The following is a 24,183-nucleotide window of genomic DNA, read 5'->3' as shown; positions in this document are numbered from 1 at the left end:
GCATTTCTAGCATGTTTGCTTGAAATTGGAAAATTACATTTTTCAGTTTTGTCAGACGTTTTTAATATTCTCACAATAAGCTAATTAGCTCAATTGAAGCATTTCTAGCATGTTTGGTTGAAATTGGAACTTTACATTTTTCATTTTTGTCAGACAATTGCAATATTCTCACAATAAGTTAATTAGCTCAATTGGAGCATTTCTAGCATGTTTGGTTGAAATTGGAAATTTACATTTTTCACTTTTGTCAGACGTTTGTAATATTCTCACAATAAGCTAATTAGCTCAATTAGAGTATTTCTAGCATGTTTGGTTGAAATTGGAAATTTACATTTTTCACTTTTGTCAGACAATTGCAATATTCTCACAATGAGCTGATTAGCTCAATTGGAGCATTTCTAGCATGTTTGGTTGAAATTGGAAATTTACATTTTTCACTTTTGTCAGACAATTGCAATATTCTCACAATAAGCTAATTAGCTCAATTGGAGCATTTCTAGCATGTTTGGTTGAAATTGGAAATTTGAATTTTTCAGTGTTGTCAGACAGTTGTAATATTCTCACAATAAGTTAATTAGCTCAATTAGAGTATTTCTAGCATGTTTGGTTGAAATTGGAAATTTACATTTTTCACTTTTGTCAGACAATTGCAATATTCTCACAATGAGCTGATTAGCTCAATTGGAGCATTTCTAGCATGTTTGGTTGAAATTGGAAATTTACATTTTTCAGTTTTGTCAGACGTTTTTAATATTCTCACAATAAGCTAATTAGCTCAATTGAAGCATTTCTAGCATGTTTGGCTGAAATTGGAACTTTACATTTTTCATTTTTGTCAGACAATTGCAATATTCTCACAATAAGTTAATTAGCTCAATTGGAGCATTTCTAGCATGTTTGGTTGAAATTGGAAATTTACATTTTTCACTTTTGTCAGACACTTGCAATATTCTCACAATAAGCTAATTAGCTCAATTGAAGCATTTCTAGCATGTTTGGTTGAAATTGGAACTTTACATTTTTCATTTTTGTCAGACGTTTGTAATATTCTCACAATAAGTTAATTAGCTCAATTGGAGCATTTCTAGCATGTTTGGTTGAAATTGGAAATTTACATTTTTCACTTTTGTCAGACACTTGCAATATTCTCACAATAAGCTAATTAGCTCAATTGGAGCATTTCTAACATGTTTGGTTGAAATTGGGAATTTACATTTTTCAGTTTTGTTAGACGTTTGTAAAATTCCTACAGTAGGCTTATTTGCGCAATTTGAGCATTTCTAGCATGTTTAGTTGAAATTGGAAATTTACATTTTTCAGTTTTGTCAGACGTTTGTAATATTCTCACAATAAGCTAATTAGCTCAATTAGAGCATTTCTAGCATGTTTGGTTGAAATTGGAAATTTATATTTATCATGTTTGTCAGACGTTTGTAATATTCTCACAATAAGCTAATTAGCTCAATTGGAGCATTTCTAGCATGTTTGGTTGAAATTGGAAATTTACATTTTTCACTTTTGTCAGACAATTGCAATATTCTCACAATAAGCTAATTAGCTCAATTGGAGCATTTCTAGCATGTTTGGTTGAAATTGGAAATTTACATTTTTCAGTTTTGTCAGACGTTTGTAATATTCTCACAATAAGCTAATTAGCTCAATTAGAGCATTTCTAGCATGTTTGGTTGAAATTGGAAATTTACATTTTTCACTTTTGTCAGACAATTGCAATATTCTCACAATAAGCTAATTAGCTCAATTGGAGCATTTCTAGCATGTTTGGTTGAAATTGGAAATTTACATTTTTCAGTTTTGTCAGACGTTTGTAATATTCTCACAATAAGCTAATTAGCTCAATTGGAGCATTTCTAGCATGTTTGCTTGAAATTGGAAATTTACATTTTTCACTTTTGTCAGACGTTTGTAAAATTCCTACAGTAGGCTAATTAGCTCAATTAGAGCATTTCTAGCATGTTTGGTTGAAATTGGAAATTTATATTTATCATGTTTGTCAGACGTTTGTAATATTCTCACAATAAGCTAATTAGCTCAATTGGAGCATTTCTAGCATGTTTGGTTGAAATTGGAAATTTACATTTTTCACTTTTGTCAGACAATTGCAATATTCTCACAATAAGCTAATTAGCTCAATTGGAGCATTTCTAGCATGTTTGGTTGAAATTGGAAATTTACATTTTTCACTTTTGTCAGACAATTGCAATATTCTCACAATGAGCTGATTAGCTCAATTGGAGCATTTCTAGCATGTTTGGTTGAAATTGGAAATTTACATTTTTCACTTTTGTCAGACAATTGCAATATTCTCACAATGAGCTGATTAGCTCAATTGGAGCATTTCTAGCATGTTTGGTTGAAATTGGAAATTTACATTTTTCACTTTTGTCAGACAATTCCAATATTCTCACAATAAGCTAATTAGCTCAATTGGAGCATTTCTAGTATGTTTGGTTGAAATTGGAAATTTACATTTTTCAGTTTTGTCAGACGTTTGTAATATTCTCACAATAAGCTAATTAGCTCAATTGGAGCATTTCTAGCATGTTTGCTTGAAATTGGAAAATTACATTTTTCAGTTTTGTCAGACGTTTTTAATATTCTCACAATAAGCTAATTAGCTCAATTGAAGCATTTCTAGCATGTTTGGTTGAAATTGGAACTTTACATTTTTCATTTTTGTCAGACAATTGCAATATTCTCACAATAAGTTAATTAGCTCAATTGGAGCATTTCTAGCATGTTTGGTTGAAATTGGAAATTTACATTTTTCACTTTTGTCAGACGTTTGTAATATTCTCACAATAAGCTAATTAGCTCAATTAGAGTATTTCTAGCATGTTTGGTTGAAATTGGAAATTTACATTTTTCACTTTTGTCAGACAATTGCAATATTCTCACAATGAGCTGATTAGCTCAATTGGAGCATTTCTAGCATGTTTGGTTGAAATTGGAAATTTACATTTTTCACTTTTGTCAGACAATTGCAATATTCTCACAATAAGCTAATTAGCTCAATTGGAGCATTTCTAGCATGTTTGGTTGAAATTGGAAATTTGAATTTTTCAGTGTTGTCAGACAGTTGTAATATTCTCACAATAAGTTAATTAGCTCAATTAGAGTATTTCTAGCATGTTTGGTTGAAATTGGAAATTTACATTTTTCACTTTTGTCAGACAATTGCAATATTCTCACAATGAGCTGATTAGCTCAATTGGAGCATTTCTAGCATGTTTGGTTGAAATTGGAAATTTACATTTTTCAGTTTTGTCAGACGTTTTTAATATTCTCACAATAAGCTAATTAGCTCAATTGAAGCATTTCTAGCATGTTTGGCTGAAATTGGAACTTTACATTTTTCATTTTTGTCAGACAATTGCAATATTCTCACAATAAGTTAATTAGCTCAATTGGAGCATTTCTAGCATGTTTGGTTGAAATTGGAAATTTACATTTTTCACTTTTGTCAGACACTTGCAATATTCTCACAATAAGCTAATTAGCTCAATTGAAGCATTTCTAGCATGTTTGGTTGAAATTGGAACTTTACATTTTTCATTTTTGTCAGACGTTTGTAATATTCTCACAATAAGTTAATTAGCTCAATTGGAGCATTTCTAGCATGTTTGGTTGAAATTGGAAATTTACATTTTTCACTTTTGTCAGACACTTGCAATATTCTCACAATAAGCTAATTAGCTCAATTGGAGCATTTCTAACATGTTTGGTTGAAATTGGGAATTTACATTTTTCAGTTTTGTTAGACGTTTGTAAAATTCCTACAGTAGGCTTATTTGCGCAATTTGAGCATTTCTAGCATGTTTAGTTGAAATTGGAAATTTACATTTTTCAGTTTTGTCAGACGTTTGTAATATTCTCACAATAAGCTAATTAGCTCAATTAGAGCATTTCTAGCATGTTTGGTTGAAATTGGAAATTTATATTTATCATGTTTGTCAGACGTTTGTAATATTCTCACAATAAGCTAATTAGCTCAATTGGAGCATTTCTAGCATGTTTGGTTGAAATTGGAAATTTACATTTTTCACTTTTGTCAGACAATTGCAATATTCTCACAATAAGCTAATTAGCTCAATTGGAGCATTTCTAGCATGTTTGGTTGAAATTGGAAATTTGAATTTTTCAGTGTTGTCAGACAGTTGTAATATTCTCACAATAAGCTAATTAGCTCAATTAGAGCATTTCTAGCATGTTTGGTTGAAATTGGAAATTTACATTTTTCACTTTTGTCAGACAATTGCAATATTCTCACAATGAGCTGATTAGCTCAATTGGAGCATTTCTAGCATGTTTGGTTGAAATTGGAAATTTACATTTTTCAGTTTTGTCAGACGTTTGTAATATTCTCACAATAAGCTAATTAGCTCAATTAGAGCATTTCTAGCATGTTTGGTTGAAATTGGAAATTTACATTTTTCACTTTTGTCAGACAATTGCAATATTCTCACAATAAGCTAATTAGCTCAATTGGAGCATTTCTAGCATGTTTGGTTGAAATTGGAAATTTACATTTTTCAGTTTTGTCAGACGTTTGTAATATTCTCACAATAAGCTAATTAGCTCAATTGGAGCATTTCTAGCATGTTTGCTTGAAATTGGAAATTTACATTTTTCACTTTTGTCAGACGTTTGTAAAATTCCTACAGTAGGCTTATTAACTCAATTAGAGCATTTCTAGCATGTTTGGTTGAAATTGGAAATTTATATTTATCATGTTTGTCAGACGTTTGTAATATTCTCACAATAAGCTAATTAGCTCAATTGGAGCATTTCTAGCATGTTTGGTTGAAATTGGAAATTTACATTTTTCACTTTTGTCAGACAATTGCAATATTCTCACAATAAGCTAATTAGCTCAATTGGAGCATTTCTAGCATGTTTGGTTGAAATTGGAAATTTACATTTTTCACTTTTGTCAGACAATTGCAATATTCTCACAATGAGCTGATTAGCTCAATTGGAGCATTTCTAGCATGTTTGGTTGAAATTGGAAATTTACATTTTTCACTTTTGTCAGACAATTGCAATATTCTCACAATGAGCTGATTAGCTCAATTGGAGCATTTCTAGCATGTTTGGTTGAAATTGGAAATTTACATTTTTCACTTTTGTCAGACAATTCCAATATTCTCACAATAAGCTAATTAGCTCAATTGGAGCATTTCTAGTATGTTTGGTTGAAATTGGAAATTTACATTTTTCAGTTTTGTCAGACGTTTGTAATATTCTCACAATAAGCTAATTAGCTCAATTGGAGCATTTCTAGCATGTTTGGTTGAAATTGGAAATTTACATTTTTCACTTTTGTCAGACACTTGCAATATTCTCACAATAAGCTAATTAGCTCAATTGGAGCATTTCTAACATGTTTGGTTGAAATTGGGAATTTACATTTTTCAGTTTTGTTAGACGTTTGTAAAATTCCTACAGTAGGCTTATTTGCGCAATTTGAGCATTTCTAGCATGTTTAGTTGAAATTGGAAATTTACATTTTTCAGTTTTGTCAGACGTTTGTAATATTCTCACAATAAGCTAATTAGCTCAATTAGAGCATTTCTAGCATGTTTGGTTGAAATTGGAAATTTATATTTATCATGTTTGTCAGACGTTTGTAATATTCTCACAATAAGCTAATTAGCTCAATTGGAGCATTTCTAGCATGTTTGGTTGAAATTGGAAATTTACATTTTTCACTTTTGTCAGACAATTGCAATATTCTCACAATAAGCTAATTAGCTCAATTGGAGCATTTCTAGCATGTTTGGTTGAAATTGGAAATTTGAATTTTTCAGTGTTGTCAGACAGTTGTAATATTCTCACAATAAGCTAATTAGCTCAATTAGAGCATTTCTAGCATGTTTGGTTGAAATTGGAAATTTACATTTTTCACTTTTGTCAGACAATTGCAATATTCTCACAATGAGCTGATTAGCTCAATTGGAGCATTTCTAGCATGTTTGGTTGAAATTGGAAATTTACATTTTTCAGTTTTGTCAGACGTTTGTAATATTCTCACAATAAGCTAATTAGCTCAATTAGAGCATTTCTAGCATGTTTGGTTGAAATTGGAAATTTACATTTTTCACTTTTGTCAGACAATTGCAATATTCTCACAATAAGCTAATTAGCTCAATTGGAGCATTTCTAGCATGTTTGGTTGAAATTGGAAATTTACATTTTTCAGTTTTGTCAGACGTTTGTAATATTCTCACAATAAGCTAATTAGCTCAATTGGAGCATTTCTAGCATGTTTGCTTGAAATTGGAAATTTACATTTTTCACTTTTGTCAGACGTTTGTAAAATTCCTACAGTAGGCTTATTAACTCAATTAGAGCATTTCTAGCATGTTTGGTTGAAATTGGAAATTTATATTTATCATGTTTGTCAGACGTTTGTAATATTCTCACAATAAGCTAATTAGCTCAATTGGAGCATTTCTAGCATGTTTGGTTGAAATTGGAAATTTACATTTTTCACTTTTGTCAGACAATTGCAATATTCTCACAATAAGCTAATTAGCTCAATTGGAGCATTTCTAGCATGTTTGGTTGAAATTGGAAATTTGAATTTTTCAGTGTTGTCAGACAGTTGTAATATTCTCACAATAAGTTAATTAGCTCAATTAGAGTATTTCTAGCATGTTTGGTTGAAATTGGAAATTTACATTTTTCACTTTTGTCAGACAATTGCAATATTCTCACAATGAGCTGATTAGCTCAATTGGAGCATTTCTAGCATGTTTGGTTGAAATTGGAAATTTACATTTTTCACTTTTGTCAGACAATTCCAATATTCTCACAATAAGCTAATTAGCTCAATTGGAGCATTTCTAGTATGTTTGGTTGAAATTGGAAATTTACATTTTTCAGTTTTGTCAGACGTTTGTAATATTCTCACAATAAGCTAATTAGCTCAATTGGAGCATTTCTAGCATGTTTGCTTGAAATTGGAAAATTACATTTTTCAGTTTTGTCAGACGTTTTTAATATTCTCACAATAAGCTAATTAGCTCAATTGAAGCATTTCTAGCATGTTTGGCTGAAATTGGAACTTTACATTTTTCATTTTTGTCAGACAATTGCAATATTCTCACAATAAGTTAATTAGCTCAATTGGAGCATTTCTAGCATGTTTGGTTGAAATTGGAAATTTACATTTTTCACTTTTGTCAGACACTTGCAATATTCTCACAATAAGCTAATTAGCTCAATTGAAGCATTTCTAGCATGTTTGGTTGAAATTGGAACTTTACATTTTTCATTTTTGTCAGACAATTGCAATATTCTCACAATAAGTTAATTAGCTCAATTGGAGCATTTCTAGCATGTTTGGTTGAAATTGGAAATTTACATTTTTCAGTTTTGTCAGACGTTTTTAATATTCTCACAATAAGCTAATTAGCTCAATTGGAGCATTTCTAACATGTTTGGTTGAAATTGGAAATTTACATTTTTCAGTTTTGTTAGACGTTTGTAAAATACCTACAGTAGGCTTATTTGCGCAATTTGAGCATTTCTAGCATGTTTAGTTGAAATTGGAAATTTACATTTTTCAGTTTTGTCAGACGTTTGTAATATTCTCACAATAAGCTAATTAGCTCAATTAGAGCATTTCTAGCATGTTTGGTTGAAATTGGAAATTTATATTTATCATGTTTGTCAGACGTTTGTAATATTCTCACAATAAGCTAATTAGCTCAATTGGAGCATTTCTAGCATGTTTGGTTGAAATTGGAAATTTACATTTTTCAGTTTTGTCAGACGTTTGTAATATTCTCACAATAAGCTAATTAGCTCAATTAGAGCATTTCTAGCATGTTTGGTTGAAATTGGAAATTTACATTTTTCACTTTTGTCAGACAATTGCAATATTCTCACAATAAGCTAATTAGCTCAATTGGAGCATTTCTAGCATGTTTGGTTGAAATTGGAAATTTACATTTTTCAGTGTTGTCAGACGTTTGTAATATTCTCACAATAAGCTAATTAGCTCAATTGGAGCATTTCTAGCATGTTTGGTTGAAATTGGAAATTTACATTTTTCACTTTTGTCAGACACTTGCAATATTCTCACAATAAGCTAATTAGCTCAATTGGAGCATTTCTAACATGTTTGGTTGAAATTGGAAATTTACATTTTTCAGTTTTGTTAGACGTTTGTAAAATTCCTACAGTAGGCTTATTTGCGCAATTTGAGCATTTCTAGCATGTTTAGTTGAAATTGGAAATTTACATTTTTCAGTTTTGTCAGACGTTTGTAATATTCTCACAATAAGCTAATTAGCTCAATTAGAGCATTTCTAGCATGTTTGGTTGAAATTGGAAATTTATATTTATCATGTTTGTCAGACGTTTGTAATATTCTCACAATAAGCTAATTAGCTCAATTGGAGCATTTCTAGCATGTTTGGTTGAAATTGGAAATTTACATTTTTCACTTTTGTCAGACAATTGCAATATTCTCACAATAAGCTAATTAGCTCAATTGGAGCATTTCTAGCATGTTTGGTTGAAATTGGAAATTTGAATTTTTCAGTGTTGTCAGACAGTTGTAATATTCTCACAATAAGCTAATTAGCTCAATTAGAGCATTTCTAGCATGTTTGGTTGAAATTGGAAATTTACATTTTTCACTTTTGTCAGACAATTGCAATATTCTCACAATGAGCTGATTAGCTCAATTGGAGCATTTCTAGCATGTTTGGTTGAAATTGGAAATTTACATTTTTCAGTTTTGTCAGCCGTTTGTAATATTCTCACAATAAGCTAATTAGCTCAATTAGAGCATTTCTAGCATGTTTGGTTGAAATTGGAAATTTACATTTTTCACTTTTGTCAGACAATTGCAATATTCTCACAATAAGCTAATTAGCTCAATTGGAGCATTTCTAGCATGTTTGGTTGAAATTGGAAATTTACATTTTTCAGTTTTGTCAGACGTTTGTAATATTCTCACAATAAGCTAATTAGCTCAATTGGAGCATTTCTAGCATGTTTGCTTGAAATTGGAAATTTACATTTTTCACTTTTGTCAGACGTTTGTAAAATTCCTACAGTAGGCTAATTAGCTCAATTAGAGCATTTCTAGCATGTTTGGTTGAAATTGGAAATTTATATTTATCATGTTTGTCAGACGTTTGTAATATTCTCACAATAAGCTAATTAGCTCAATTGGAGCATTTCTAGCATGTTTGGTTGAAATTGGAAATTTACATTTTTCACTTTTGTCAGACAATTGCAATATTCTCACAATAAGCTAATTAGCTCAATTGGAGCATTTCTAGCATGTTTGGTTGAAATTGGAAATTTACATTTTTCACTTTTGTCAGACAATTGCAATATTCTCACAATGAGCTGATTAGCTCAATTGGAGCATTTCTAGCATGTTTGGTTGAAATTGGAAATTTACATTTTTCACTTTTGTCAGACAATTGCAATATTCTCACAATGAGCTGATTAGCTCAATTGGAGCATTTCTAGCATGTTTGGTTGAAATTGGAAATTTACATTTTTCACTTTTGTCAGACAATTCCAATATTCTCACAATAAGCTAATTAGCTCAATTGGAGCATTTCTAGTATGTTTGGTTGAAATTGGAAATTTACATTTTTCAGTTTTGTCAGACGTTTGTAATATTCTCACAATAAGCTAATTAGCTCAATTGGAGCATTTCTAGCATGTTTGCTTGAAATTGGAAAATTACATTTTTCAGTTTTGTCAGACGTTTTTAATATTCTCACAATAAGCTAATTAGCTCAATTGAAGCATTTCTAGCATGTTTGGTTGAAACTGGAACTTTACATTTTTCATTTTTGTCAGACAATTGCAATATTCTCACAATAAGTTAATTAGCTCAATTGGAGCATTTCTAGCATGTTTGGTTGAAATTGGAAATTTACATTTTTCACTTTTGTCAGACGTTTGTAATATTCTCACAATAAGCTAATTAGCTCAATTAGAGTATTTCTAGCATGTTTGGTTGAAATTGGAAATTTACATTTTTCACTTTTGTCAGACAATTGCAATATTCTCACAATGAGCTGATTAGCTCAATTGGAGCATTTCTAGCATGTTTGGTTGAAATTGGAAATTTACATTTTTCACTTTTGTCAGACAATTGCAATATTCTCACAATAAGCTAATTAGCTCAATTGGAGCATTTCTAGCATGTTTGGTTGAAATTGGAAATTTGAATTTTTCAGTGTTGTCAGACAGTTGTAATATTCTCACAATAAGTTAATTAGCTCAATTAGAGTATTTCTAGCATGTTTGGTTGAAATTGGAAATTTACATTTTTCACTTTTGTCAGACAATTGCAATATTCTCACAATGAGCTGATTAGCTCAATTGGAGCATTTCTAGCATGTTTGGTTGAAATTGGAAATTTACATTTTTCACTTTTGTCAGACAATTCCAATATTCTCACAATAAGCTAATTAGATCAATTGGAGCATTTCTAGTATGTTTGGTTGAAATTGGAAATTTACATTTTTCAGTTTTGTCAGACGTTTGTAATATTCTCACAATAAGCTAATTAGCTCAATTGGAGCATTTCTAGCATGTTTGCTTGAAATTGGAAAATTACATTTTTCAGTTTTGTCAGACGTTTTTAATATTCTCACAATAAGCTAATTAGCTCAATTGAAGCATTTCTAGCATGTTTGGCTGAAATTGGAACTTTACATTTTTCATTTTTGTCAGACAATTGCAATATTCTCACAATAAGTTAATTAGCTCAATTGGAGCATTTCTAGCATGTTTGGTTGAAATTGGAAATTTACATTTTTCACTTTTGTCAGACACTTGCAATATTCTCACAATAAGCTAATTAGCTCAATTGAAGCATTTCTAGCATGTTTGGTTGAAATTGGAACTTTACATTTTTCATTTTTGTCAGACAATTGCAATATTCTCACAATAAGTTAATTAGCTCAATTGGAGCATTTCTAGCATGTTTGGTTGAAATTGGAAATTTACATTTTTCAGTTTTGTCAGACGTTTGTAATATTCTCACAATAAGCTAATTAGCTCAATTGGAGCATTTCTAACATGTTTGGTTGAAATTGGAAATTTACATTTTTCAGTTTTGTTAGACGTTTGTAAAATTCCTACAGTAGGCTTATTTGCGCAATTTGAGCATTTCTAGCATGTTTAGTTGAAATTGGAAATTTACATTTTTCAGTTTTGTCAGACGTTTGTAATATTCTCACAATAAGCTAATTAGCTCAATTAGAGCATTTCTAGCATGTTTGGTTGAAATTGGAAATTTATATTTATCATGTTTGTCAGACGTTTGTAATATTCTCACAATAAGCTAATTAGCTCAATTGGAGCATTTCTAGCATGTTTGGTTGAAATTGGAAATTTACATTTTTCAGTTTTGTCAGACGTTTGTAATATTCTCACAATAAGCTAATTAGCTCAATTAGAGCATTTCTAGCATGTTTGGTTGAAATTGGAAATTTACATTTTTCACTTTTGTCAGACAATTGCAATATTCTCACAATAAGCTAATTAGCTCAATTGGAGCATTTCTAGCATGTTTGGTTGAAATTGGAAATTTGAATTTTTCAGTGTTGTCAGACAGTTGTAATATTCTCACAATAAGCTAATTAGCTCAATTAGAGCATTTCTAGCATGTTTGGTTGAAATTGGAAATTTATATTTATCATGTTTGTCAGACGTTTGTAATATTCTCACAATAAGCTAATTAGCTCAATTGGAGCATTTCTAGCATGTTTGGTTGAAATTGGAAATTTACATTTTTCAGTTTTGTCAGACGTTTGTAATATTCTCACAATAAGCTAATTAGCTCAATTAGAGCATTTCTAGCATGTTTGGTTGAAATTGGAAATTTACATTTTTCACTTTTGTCAGACAATTGCAATATTCTCACAATAAGCTAATTAGCTCAATTGGAGCATTTCTAGCATGTTTGGTTGAAATTGGAAATTTGAATTTTTCAGTGTTGTCAGACAGTTGTAATATTCTCACAATAAGCTAATTAGCTCAATTAGAGCATTTCTAGCATGTTTGGTTGAAATTGGAAATTTACATTTTTCACTTTTGTCAGACAATTGCAATATTCTCACAATAAGCTAATTAGCTCAATTAGAGCATTTCTAGCATGTTTGGTTGAAATTGGAAATTTACATTTTTCACTTTTGTCAGACAATTGCAATATTCTCACAATAAGCTAATTAGCTCAATTGGAGCATTTCTAGCATGTTTGGTTGAAATTGGAAATTTGAATTTTTCAGTGTTGTCAGACAGTTGTAATATTCTCACAATAAGCTAATTAGCTCAATTAGAGCATTTCTAGCATGTTTGGTTGAAATTGGAAATTTACATTTTTCACTTTTGTCAGACAATTGCAATATTCTCACAATAAGCTAATTAGCTCAATTGGAGCATTTCTAGCATGTTTGGTTAAAAATGGAAATTTACATTTTTCAGTTTTGTCAGACGTTTTTAATATTCTCACAATAAGCTAATTAGCTCAATTGGAGCATTTCTAGCATGTTTGGTTGAAATTGGAAATTTACATTTTTCACTTTTGTCAGACAATTGCAATATTCTCACAATAAGCTAATTAGCTCAATTGGAGCATTTCTAGCATGTTTGGTTGAAATTGGAAATTTACATTTTTCAGTTTTGTCAGACGTTTGTAATATTCTCACAATAAGCTAATTAGCTCAATTGGAGCATTTCTAGCATGTTTGGTTGAAATTGGAAATTTACATTTATCATGTTTTGTCAGACGTTTGTAATATTCTCACAATAAGCTAATTAGCTCAATTGGAGCATTTCTAGCATGTTTGGTTGAAATTGGAAATTTATATTTATCATGTTTGTCAGACGTTTGTAATATTCTCACAATAAGCTAATTAGCTCAATTGGAGCATTTCTAGCATGTTTGGTTGAAATTGGCAATTTACATTTTTCACTTTTGTCAGACGTTTGTAATATTCTCACAATAAGCTAATTAGCTCAATTGGAGCATTTCTAGCATGTTTGGTTGAAATTGGAATTTTACATTTTTCACTTTTGTCAGACAATTGCAATATTCTCACAATAAGCTAATTAGCTCAATTGGAGCATTTCTAGCATGTTTGGTTGAAATTGGAAATTTAAATTTTTCAGTGTTGTCAGACAATTGCAATATTCTCACAATAAGCTAATTAGCTCAATTGGAGCATTTCTAGCATGTTTGGTTGAAATTGAAATTTTACATTTTTCACTTTTGTCAGACAATTGCAATATTCTCACAATAAGCTAATTAGCTCAATTGGAGCATTTCTAGCATGTTTGGTTGAAATTGGAAATTTGAATTTTTCAGTGTTGTCAGACAGTTGTAATATTCTCACAATAAGCTAATTAGCTCAATTAGAGCATTTCTAGCATGTTTGGTTGAAATTGGAAATTTACATTTTTCACTTTTGTCAGACAATTGCAATATTCTCACAATGAGCTGTTTAGCTCAATTGGAGCATTTCTAGCATGTTTGGTTGAAATTGGAAATTTACATTTTTCAGTTTTGTCAGACGTTTGTAATATTCTCACAATAAGCTAATTAGCTCAATTGGAGCATTTCTAGCATGTTTGGTTGAAATTGGAAATTTACATTTTTCACTTTTGTCAGACAATTGCAATATTCTCACAATAAGCTAATTAGCTCAATTGGAGCATTTCTAGCATGTTTGGTTGAAATTGGAAATTTACATTTTTCAGTTTTGTCAGACGTTTGTAATATTCTCACAATAAGCTAATTAGCTCAATTGGAGCATTTCTAGCATGTTTGCTTGAAATTGGAAATTTACATTTTTCACTTTTGTCAGACGTTTGTAAAATTCCTACAGTAGGCTAACTAGCTCAATTAGAGCATTTCTAGCATGTTTGGTTGAAATTGGAAATTTATATTTATCATGTTTGTCAGACGTTTGTAATATTCTCACAATAAGCTAATTAGCTCAATTGGAGCATTTCTAGCATGTTTGGTTGAAATTGGAAATTTACATTTTTCACTTTTGTCAGACAATTGCAATATTCTCACAATAAGCTAATTAGCTCAATTGGAGCATTTCTAGCATGTTTGGTTGAAATTGGAAATTTACATTTTTCACTTTTGTCAGACAATTGCAATATTCTCACAATGAGCTGATTAGCTCAATTGGAGCATTTCTAGCATGTTTGGTTGAAATTGGAAATTTACATTTTTCACTTTTGTCAGACAATTGCAATATTCTCACAATGAGCTGATTAGCTCAATTGGAGCATTTCTAGCATGTTTGGTTGAAATTGGAAATTTACATTTTTCACTTTTGTCAGACAATTCCAATATTCTCACAATAAGCTAATTAGCTCAATTGGAGCATTTCTAGTATGTTTGGTTGAAATTGGAAATTTACATTTTTCAGTTTTGTCAGACGTTTGTAATATTCTCACAATAAGCTAATTAGCTCAATTGTAGCATTTCTAGCATGTTTGCTTGAAATTGGAAAATTACATTTTTCAGTTTTGTCAGACGTTTTTAATATTCTCACAATAAGCTAATTAGCTCAATTGAAGCATTTCTAGCATGTTTGGTTGAAATTGGAACTTTACATTTTTCATTTTTGTCAGACAATTGCAATATTCTCACAATAAGTTAATTAGCTCAATTGGAGCATTTCTAGCATGTTTGGTTGAAATTGGAAATTTACATTTTTCACTTTTGTCAGACGTTTGTAATATTCTCACAATAAGCTAATTAGCTCAATTAGAGTATTTCTAGCATGTTTGGTTGAAATTGGAAATTTGAATTTTTCAGTGTTGTCAGACAGTTGTAATATTCTCACAATAAGTTAATTAGCTCAATTAGAGTATTTCTAGCATGTTTGGTTGAAATTGGAAATTTACATTTTTCACTTTTGTCAGACAATTGCAATATTCTCACAATAAGCTAATTAGCTCAATTGGAGCATTTCTAGCATGTTTGGTTAAAAATGGAAATTTACATTTTTCACTTTTGTCAGACAATTGCAATATTCTCACAATAAGCTAATTAGCTCAATTGGAGCATTTCTAGCATGTTTGGTTGAAATTGGAAATTTACATTTTTCAGTGTTGTCAGACGTTTGTAATATTCTCACAATAAGCTAATTAGCTCAATTGGAGCATTTCTAGCATGTTTGGTTGAAATTGGAAAATTACATTTTTCAGTTTTGTCAGACGTTTTTAATATTCTCACAATAAGCTAATTAGCTCAATTGGAGCATTTCTAGCATGTTTGGTTGAAATTGGAAATTTACATTTTTCACTTTTGTCAGACAATTGCAATATTCTCACAATAAGCTAATTAGCTCAATTGGAGCATTTCTAGCATGTTTGGTTGAAATTGGAAATTTACATTTTTCAGTTTTGTCAGACGTTTGTAATATTCTCACAATAAGCTAATTAGCTCAATTGGAGCATTTCTAGCATGTTTGGTTGAAATTGGAAATTTACATTTATCATGTTTTGTCAGACGTTTGTAATATTCTCACAATAAGCTAATTAGCTCAATTGGAGCATTTCTAGCATGTTTGGTTGAAATTGGAAATTTATATTTATCATGTTTGTCAGACGTTTGTAATATTCTCACAATAAGCTAATTAGCTCAATTGGAGCATTTCTAGCATGTTTGGTTGAAATTGGAATTTTACCTTTTTCACTTTTGTCAGACAATTGCAATATTCTCACAATAAGCTAATTAGCTCAATTGGAGCATTTCTAGCATGTTTGGTTGAAATTGGAAATTTAAATTTTTCAGTGTTGTCAGACAATTGCAATATTCTCACAATAAGCTAATTAGCTCAATTGGAGCATTTCTAGCATGTTTGGTTGAAATTGAAATTTTACATTTTTCACTTTTGTCAGACAATTGCAATATTCTCACAATAAGCTAATTAGCTCAATTGGAGCATTTCTAGCATGTTTGGTTGAAATTGGAAATTTGAATTTTTCAGTGTTGTCAGACAGTTGTAATATTCTCACAATAAGCTAATTAGCTCAATTAGAGCATTTCTAGCATGTTTGGTTGAAATTGGAAATTTACATTTTTCACTTTTGTCAGACAATTGCAATATTCTCACAATGAGCTGATTAGCTCAATTGGAGCATTTCTAGCATGTTTGGTTGAAATTGGAAATTTACATTTTTCAGTTTTGTCAGACGTTTGTAATATTCTCACAATAAGCTAATTAGCTCAATTAGAGCATTTCTAGCATGTTTGGTTGAAATTGGAAATTTACATTTTTCACTTTTGTCAGACAATTGCAATATTCTCACAATAAGCTAATTAGCTCAATTGGAGCATTTCTAGCATGTTTGGTTGAAATTGGAAATTTACATTTTTCAGTTTTGTCAGACGTTTGTAATATTCTCACAATAAGCTAATTAGCTCAATTGGAGCATTTCTAGCATGTTTGCTTGAAATTGGAAATTTACATTTTTCACTTTTGTCAGACGTTTGTAAAATTCCTACAGTAGGCTAATTAGCTCAATTAGAGCATTTCTAGCATGTTTGGTTGAAATTGGAAATTTATATTTATCATGTTTGTCAGACGTTTGTAATATTCTCACAATAAGCTAATTAGCTCAATTGGAGCATTTCTAGCATGTTTGGTTAAAATTGGAAATTTACATTTTTCACTTTTGTCAGACAATTGCAATATTCTCACAATAAGCTAATTAGCTCAATTGGAGCATTTCTAGCATGTTTGGTTGAAATTGGAAATTTACATTTTTCACTTTTGTCAGACAATTGCAATATTCTCACAATGAGCTGATTAGCTCAATTGGAGCATTTCTAGCATGTTTGGTTGAAATTGGAAATTTACATTTTTCACTTTTGTCAGACAATTGCAATATTCTCACAATGAGCTGATTAGCTCAATTGGAGCATTTCTAGCATGTTTGGTTGAAATTGGAAATTTACATTTTTCACTTTTGTCAGACAATTCCAATATTCTCACAATAAGCTAATTAGCTCAATTGGAGCATTTCTAGTATGTTTGGTTGAAATTGGAAATTTACATTTTTCAGTTTTGTCAGACGTTTGTAATATTCTCACAATAAGCTAATTAGCTCAATTGGAGCATTTCTAGCATGTTTGCTTGAAATTGGAAAATTACATTTTTCAGTTTTGTCAGACGTTTTTAATATTCTCACAATAAGCTAATTAGCTCAATTGAAGCATTTCTAGCATGTTTGGTTGAAATTGGAACTTTACATTTTTCATTTTTGTCAGACAATTGCAATATTCTCACAATAAGTTAATTAGCTCAATTGGAGCATTTCTAGCATGTTTGGTTGAAATTGGAAATTTACATTTTTCACTTTTGTCAGACGTTTGTAATATTCTCACAATAAGCTAATTAGCTCAATTAGAGTATTTCTAGCATGTTTGGTTGAAATTGGAAATTTGAATTTTTCAGTGTTGTCAGACAGTTGTAATATTCTCACAATAAGTTAATTAGCTCAATTAGAGTATTTCTAGCATGTTTGGTTGAAATTGGAAATTTACATTTTTCACTTTTGTCAGACAATTGCAATATTCTCACAATGAGCTGATTAGCTCAATTGGAGCATTTCTAGCATGTTTGGTTGAAATTGGAAATTTACATTTTTCACTTTTGTCAGACAATTGCAATATTCTCACAATAAGCTAATTAGCTCAATTGGAGCATTTCTAGCATGTTTGGTTGAAATTGGAAATTTGAATTTTTCAGTGTTGTCAGACAGTTGTAATATTCTCACAATAAGCTAATTAGCTCAATTAGAGTATTTCTAGCATGTTTGGTTGAAATTGGAAATTTACATTTTTCACTTTTGTCAGACAATTGCAATATTCTCACAATGAGCTGATTAGCTCAATTGGAGCATTTCTAGCATGTTTGGTTGAAATTGGAAATTTACATTTTTCACTTTTGTCAGACAATTCCAATATTCTCACAATGAGCTAATTAGCTCAATTGGAGCATTTCTAGCATGTTTGGTTGAAATTGGAAATTTACATTTTTCAGTTTTGTCAGACGTTTGTAATATTCTCACAATAAGCTAATTAGCTCAATTGGAGCATTTCTAGCATGTTTGCTTGAAATTGGAAAATTACATTTTTCAGTTTTGTCAGACGTTTTTAATATTCTCACAATAAGCTAATTAGCTCAATTGAAGCATTTCTAGCATGTTTGGCTGAAATTGGAACTTTACATTTTTCATTTTTGTCAGACAATTGCAATATTCTCACAATAAGTTAATTAGCTCAATTGGAGCATTTCTAGCATGTTTGGTTGAAATTGGAAATTTACATTTTTCACTTTTGTCAGACACTTGCAATATTCTCACAATAAGCTAATTAGCTCAATTGAAGCATTTCTAGCATGTTTGGTTGAAATTGGAACTTTACATTTTTCATTTTTGTCAGACAATTGCAATATTCTCACAATAAGTTAATTAGCTCAATTGGAGCATTTCTAGCATGTTTGGTTGAAATTGGAAATTTACATTTTTCAGTTTTGTCAGACGTTTGTAATATTCTCACAATAAGCTAATTAGCTCAATTGGAGCATTTCTAACATGTTTGGTTGAAATTGGAAATTTACATTTTTCAGTTTTGTTAGACGTTTGTAAAATTCCTACAGTAGGCTTATTTGCGCAATTTGAGCATTTCTAGCATGTTTAGTTGAAATTGGAAATTTACATTTTTCAGTTTTGTCAGACGTTTGTAATATTCTCACAATAAGCTAATTAGCTCAATTAGAGCATTTCTAGCATGTTTGGTTGAAATTGGAAATTTATATTTATCATGTTTGTCAGACGTTTGTAATATTCTCACAATAAGCTAATTAGCTCAATTGGAGCATTTCTAGCATGTTTGGTTGAAATTGGAAATTTACATTTTTCAGTTTTGTCAGACGTTTGTAATATTCTCACAATAAGCTAATTAGCTCAATTAGAGCATTTCTAGCATGTTTGGTTGAAATTGGAAATTTACATTTTTCACTTTTGTCAGACAATTGCAATATTCTCACAATAAGTTAATTAGCTCAATTGGAGCATTTCTAGCATGTTTGGTTGAAATTGGAAATTTACATTTTTCACTTTTGTCAGACAATTGCAATATTCTCACAATAAGCTAATTAGCTCAATTGGAGCATTTCTAACATGTTTGGTTGAAATTGGAAATTTACATTTTTCAGTTTTGTTAGACGTTTGTAAAATTCCTACAGTAGGCTTATTTGCGCAATTTGAGCATTTCTAGCATGTTTAGTTGAAATTGGAAATTTACATTGTTCAGTTTTGTCAGACGTTTGTAATATTCTCACAATAAGCTAATTAGCTCAATTAGAGCATTTCTAGCATGTTTGGTTGAAATTGGAAATTTACATTTTTCAGTTTTGTCAGACGTTTGTAATATTCTCACAATAAGCTAATTAGCTCAATTAGAGCATTTCTAGCATGTTTGGTTGAAATTGGAAATTTACATTTTTCACTTTTGTCAGACGTTTGTAATATTCTCACAATAAGCTAATTAGCTCAATTAGAGCATTTCTAGCATGTTTGGTTGAAATTGGAAATTTACATTTTTCACTTTTGTCAGACAATTGCAATATTCTCACAATAAGCTAATTAGCTCAATTGGAGCATTTCTAGCATGTTTGGTTGAAATTGGAAATTTGAATTTTTCAGTGTTGTCAGACAGTTGTAATATTCTCACAATAAGCTAATTAGCTCAATTGGAGCATTTTTAGCATGTTTGGTTGAAATTGGAAATTTACATTTTTCAGTTTTGTCAGACGTTTGTAATATTCTCACAATAAGCTAATTAGCTCAATTAGAGCATTTCTAGCATGTTTGGTTGAAATTGGAAATTTACATTTTTCACTTTTGTCAGACAATTGCAATATTCTCACAATGAGCTGATTAGCTCAATTGGAGCATTTCTAGCATGTTTGGTTGAAATTGGAAATTTACATTTTTCAGTTTTGTCAGACGTTTGTAATATTCTCACAAGAAGCTAATTAGCTCAATTAGAGCATTTCTAGCATGTTTGGTTGAAATTGGAAATTTACATTTTTCACTTTTGTCAGACAATTGCAATATTCTCACAATAAGCTAATTAGCTCAATTGGAGCATTTCTAGCATGTTTGGTTAAAAATGGAAATTTACATTTTTCACTTTTGTCAGACAATTGCAATATTCTCACAATAAGCTAATTAGCTCAATTGGAGCATTTCTAGCATGTTTGGTTGAAATTGGAAATTTACATTTTTCAGTGTTGTCAGACGTTTGTAATATTCTCACAATAAGCTAATTAGCTCAATTGGAGCATTTCTAGCATGTTTGGTTGAAATTGGAAAATTACATTTTTCAGTTTTGTCAGACGTTTTTAATATTCTCACAATAAGCTAATTAGCTCAATTGGAGCATTTCTAGCATGTTTGGTTGAAATTGGAAATTTACATTTTTCACTTTTGTCAGACAATTGCAATATTCTCACAATAAGCTAATTAGCTCAATTGGAGCATTTCTAGCATGTTTGGTTGAAATTGGAAATTTACATTTTTCAGTTTTGTCAGACGTTTGTAATATTCTCACAATAAGCTAATTAGCTCAATTGGAGCATTTCTAGCATGTTTGGTTGAAATTGGAAATTTACATTTATCATGTTTTGTCAGACGTTTGTAATATTCTCACAATAAGCTAATTAGCTCAATTGGAGCATTTCTAGCATGTTTGGTTGAAATTGGAAATTTATATTTATCATGTTTGTCAGACGTTTGTAATATTCTCACAATAAGCTAATTAGCTCAATTGGAGCATTTCTAGCATGTTTGGCTGAAATTGGAACTTTACATTTTTCATTTTTGTCAGACAATTGCAATATTCTCACAATAAGTTAATTAGCTCAATTGGAGCATTTCTAGCATGTTTGGTTGAAATTGGAAATTTACATTTTTCACTTTTGTCAGACACTTGCAATATTCTCACAATAAGCTAATTAGCTCAATTGAAGCATTTCTAGCATGTTTGGTTGAAATTGGAACTTTACATTTTTCATTTTTGTCAGACAATTGCAATATTCTCACAATAAGTTAATTAGCTCAATTGGAGCATTTCTAGCATGTTTGGTTGAAATTGGAAATTTACATTTTTCAGTTTTGTCAGACGTTTTTAATATTCTCACAATAAGCTAATTAGCTCAATTGGAGCATTTCTAACATGTTTGGTTGAAATTGGAAATTTAAATTTTTCAGTTTTGTTAGACGTTTGTAAAATACCTACAGTAGGCTTATTTGCGCAATTTGAGCATTTCTAGCATGTTTAGTTGAAATTGGAAATTTACATTTTTCAGTTTTGTCAGACGTTTGTAATATTCTCACAATAAGCTAATTAGCTCAATTAGAGCATTTCTAGCATGTTTGGTTGAAATTGGAAATTTATATTTATCATGTTTGTCAGACGTTTGTAATATTCTCACAATAAGCTAATTAGCTCAATTGGAGCATTTCTAGCATGTTTGGTTGAAATTGGAAATTTACATTTTTCAGTTTTGTCAGACAATTGCAATATTCTCACAATAAGCTAATTAGCTCAATTGGAGCATTTCTAGCATGTTTGGTTGAAATTGGAAATTTGAATTTTTCAGTGTTGTCAGACAGTTGTAATATTCTCACAATAAGCTAATTAGCTCAATTAGAGCATTTCTAGCATGTTTGGTTGAAATTGGAAATTTACATTTTTCACTTTTGTCAGACAATTGCAATATTCTCACAATAAGCTAATTAGCTCAATTGGAGCATTTCTAGCATGTTTGGTTAAAAATGGAAATTTACATTTTTCACTTTTGTCAGACAATTGCAATATTCTCACAATAAGCTAATTAGCTCAATTGGAGCATTTCTAGCATGTTTGGTTGAAATTGGAAATTTACATTTTTCAGTGTTGTCAGACGTTTGTAATATTCTCACAATAAGCTAATTAGCTCAATTGGAGCATTTCTAGCATGTTTGGTTGAAATTGGAAATTTACATTTTTCACTTTTGTCAGACACTTGCAATATTCTCACAATAAGCTAATTAGCTCAATTGGAGCATTTCTAACATGTTTGGTTGAAATTGGAAATTTACATTTTTCAGTTTTGTTAGACGTTTGTAAAATTCCTACAGTAGGCTTATTTGCGCAATTTGAGCATTTCTAGCATGTTTAGTTGAAATTGGAAATTTACATTTTTCAGTTTTGTCAGACGTTTGTAATATTCTCACAATAAGCTAATTAGCTCAATTAGAGCATTTCTAGCATGTTTGGTTGAAATTGGAAATTTATATTTATCATGTTTGTCAGACGTTTGTAATATTCTCACAATAAGCTAATTAGCTCAATTGGAGCATTTCTAGCATGTTTGGTTGAAATTGGAAATTTACATTTTTCACTTTTGTCAGACAATTGCAATATTCTCACAATAAGCTAATTAGCTCAATTGGAGCATTTCTAGCATGTTTGGTTGAAATTGGAAATTTGAATTTTTCAGTGTTGTCAGACAGTTGTAATATTCTCACAATAAGCTAATTAGCTCAATTAGAGCATTTCTAGCATGTTTGGTTGAAATTGGAAATTTACATTTTTCACTTTTGTCAGACAATTGCAATATTCTCACAATGAGCTGATTAGCTCAATTGGAGCATTTCTAGCATGTTTGGTTGAAATTGGAAATTTACATTTTTCAGTTTTGTCAGACGTTTGTAATATTCTCACAATAAGCTAATTAGCTCAATTAGAGCATTTCTAGCATGTTTGGTTGAAATTGGAAATTTACATTTTTCACTTTTGTCAGACAATTGCAATATTCTCACAATAAGCTAATTAGCTCAATTGGAGCATTTCTAGCATGTTTGGTTGAAATTGGAAATTTACATTTTTCAGTTTTGTCAGACGTTTGTAATATTCTCACAATAAGCTAATTAGCTCAATTGGAGCATTTCTAGCATGTTTGCTTGAAATTGGAAATTTACATTTTTCACTTTTGTCAGACGTTTGTAAAATTCCTACAGTAGGCTAATTAGCTCAATTAGAGCATTTCTAGCATGTTTGGTTGAAATTGGAAATTTATATTTATCATGTTTGTCAGACGTTTGTAATATTCTCACAATAAGCTAATTAGCTCAATTGGAGCATTTCTAGCATGTTTGGTTGAAATTGGAAATTTACATTTTTCACTTTTGTCAGACAATTGCAATATTCTCACAATAAGCTAATTAGCTCAATTGGAGCATTTCTAGCATGTTTGGTTGAAATTGGAAATTTACATTTTTCACTTTTGTCAGACAATTGCAATATTCTCACAATGAGCTGATTAGCTCAATTGGAGCATTTCTAGCATGTTTGGTTGAAATTGGAAATTTACATTTTTCACTTTTGTCAGACAATTGCAATATTCTCACAATGAGCTGATTAGCTCAATTGGAGCATTTCTAGCATGTTTGGTTGAAATTGGAAATTTACATTTTTCACTTTTGTCAGACAATTCCAATATTCTCACAATAAGCTAATTAGCTCAATTGGAGCATTTCTAGTATGTTTGGTTGAAATTGGAAATTTACATTTTTCAGTTTTGTCAGACGTTTGTAATATTCTCACAATAAGCTAATTAGCTCAATTGGAGCATTTCTAGCATGTTTGCTTGAAATTGGAAAATTACATTTTTCAGTTTTGTCAGACGTTTTTAATATTCTCACAATAAGCTAATTAGCTCAATTGAAGCATTTCTAGCATGTTTGGTTGAAACTGGAACTTTACATTTTTCATTTTTGTCAGACAATTGCAATATTCTCACAATAAGTTAATTAGCTCAATTGGAGCATTTCTAGCATGTTTGGTTGAAATTGGAAATTTACATTTTTCACTTTTGTCAGACGTTTGTAATATTCTCACAATAAGCTAATTAGCTCAATTAGAGTATTTCTAGCATGTTTGGTTGAAATTGGAAATTTACATTTTTCACTTTTGTCAGACAATTGCAATATTCTCACAATGAGCTGATTAGCTCAATTGGAGCATTTCTAGCATGTTTGGTTGAAATTGGAAATTTACATTTTTCACTTTTGTCAGACAATTGCAATATTCTC

This window comes from Watersipora subatra, unplaced genomic scaffold, assembly GCF_963576615.1.
Source record: "Watersipora subatra unplaced genomic scaffold, tzWatSuba1.1 SCAFFOLD_52, whole genome shotgun sequence".
Classification (NCBI taxonomy): Eukaryota; Metazoa; Bryozoa; class Gymnolaemata; order Cheilostomatida; family Watersiporidae; genus Watersipora; species Watersipora subatra.
This window is presented reverse-complemented; position numbering follows the sequence as displayed.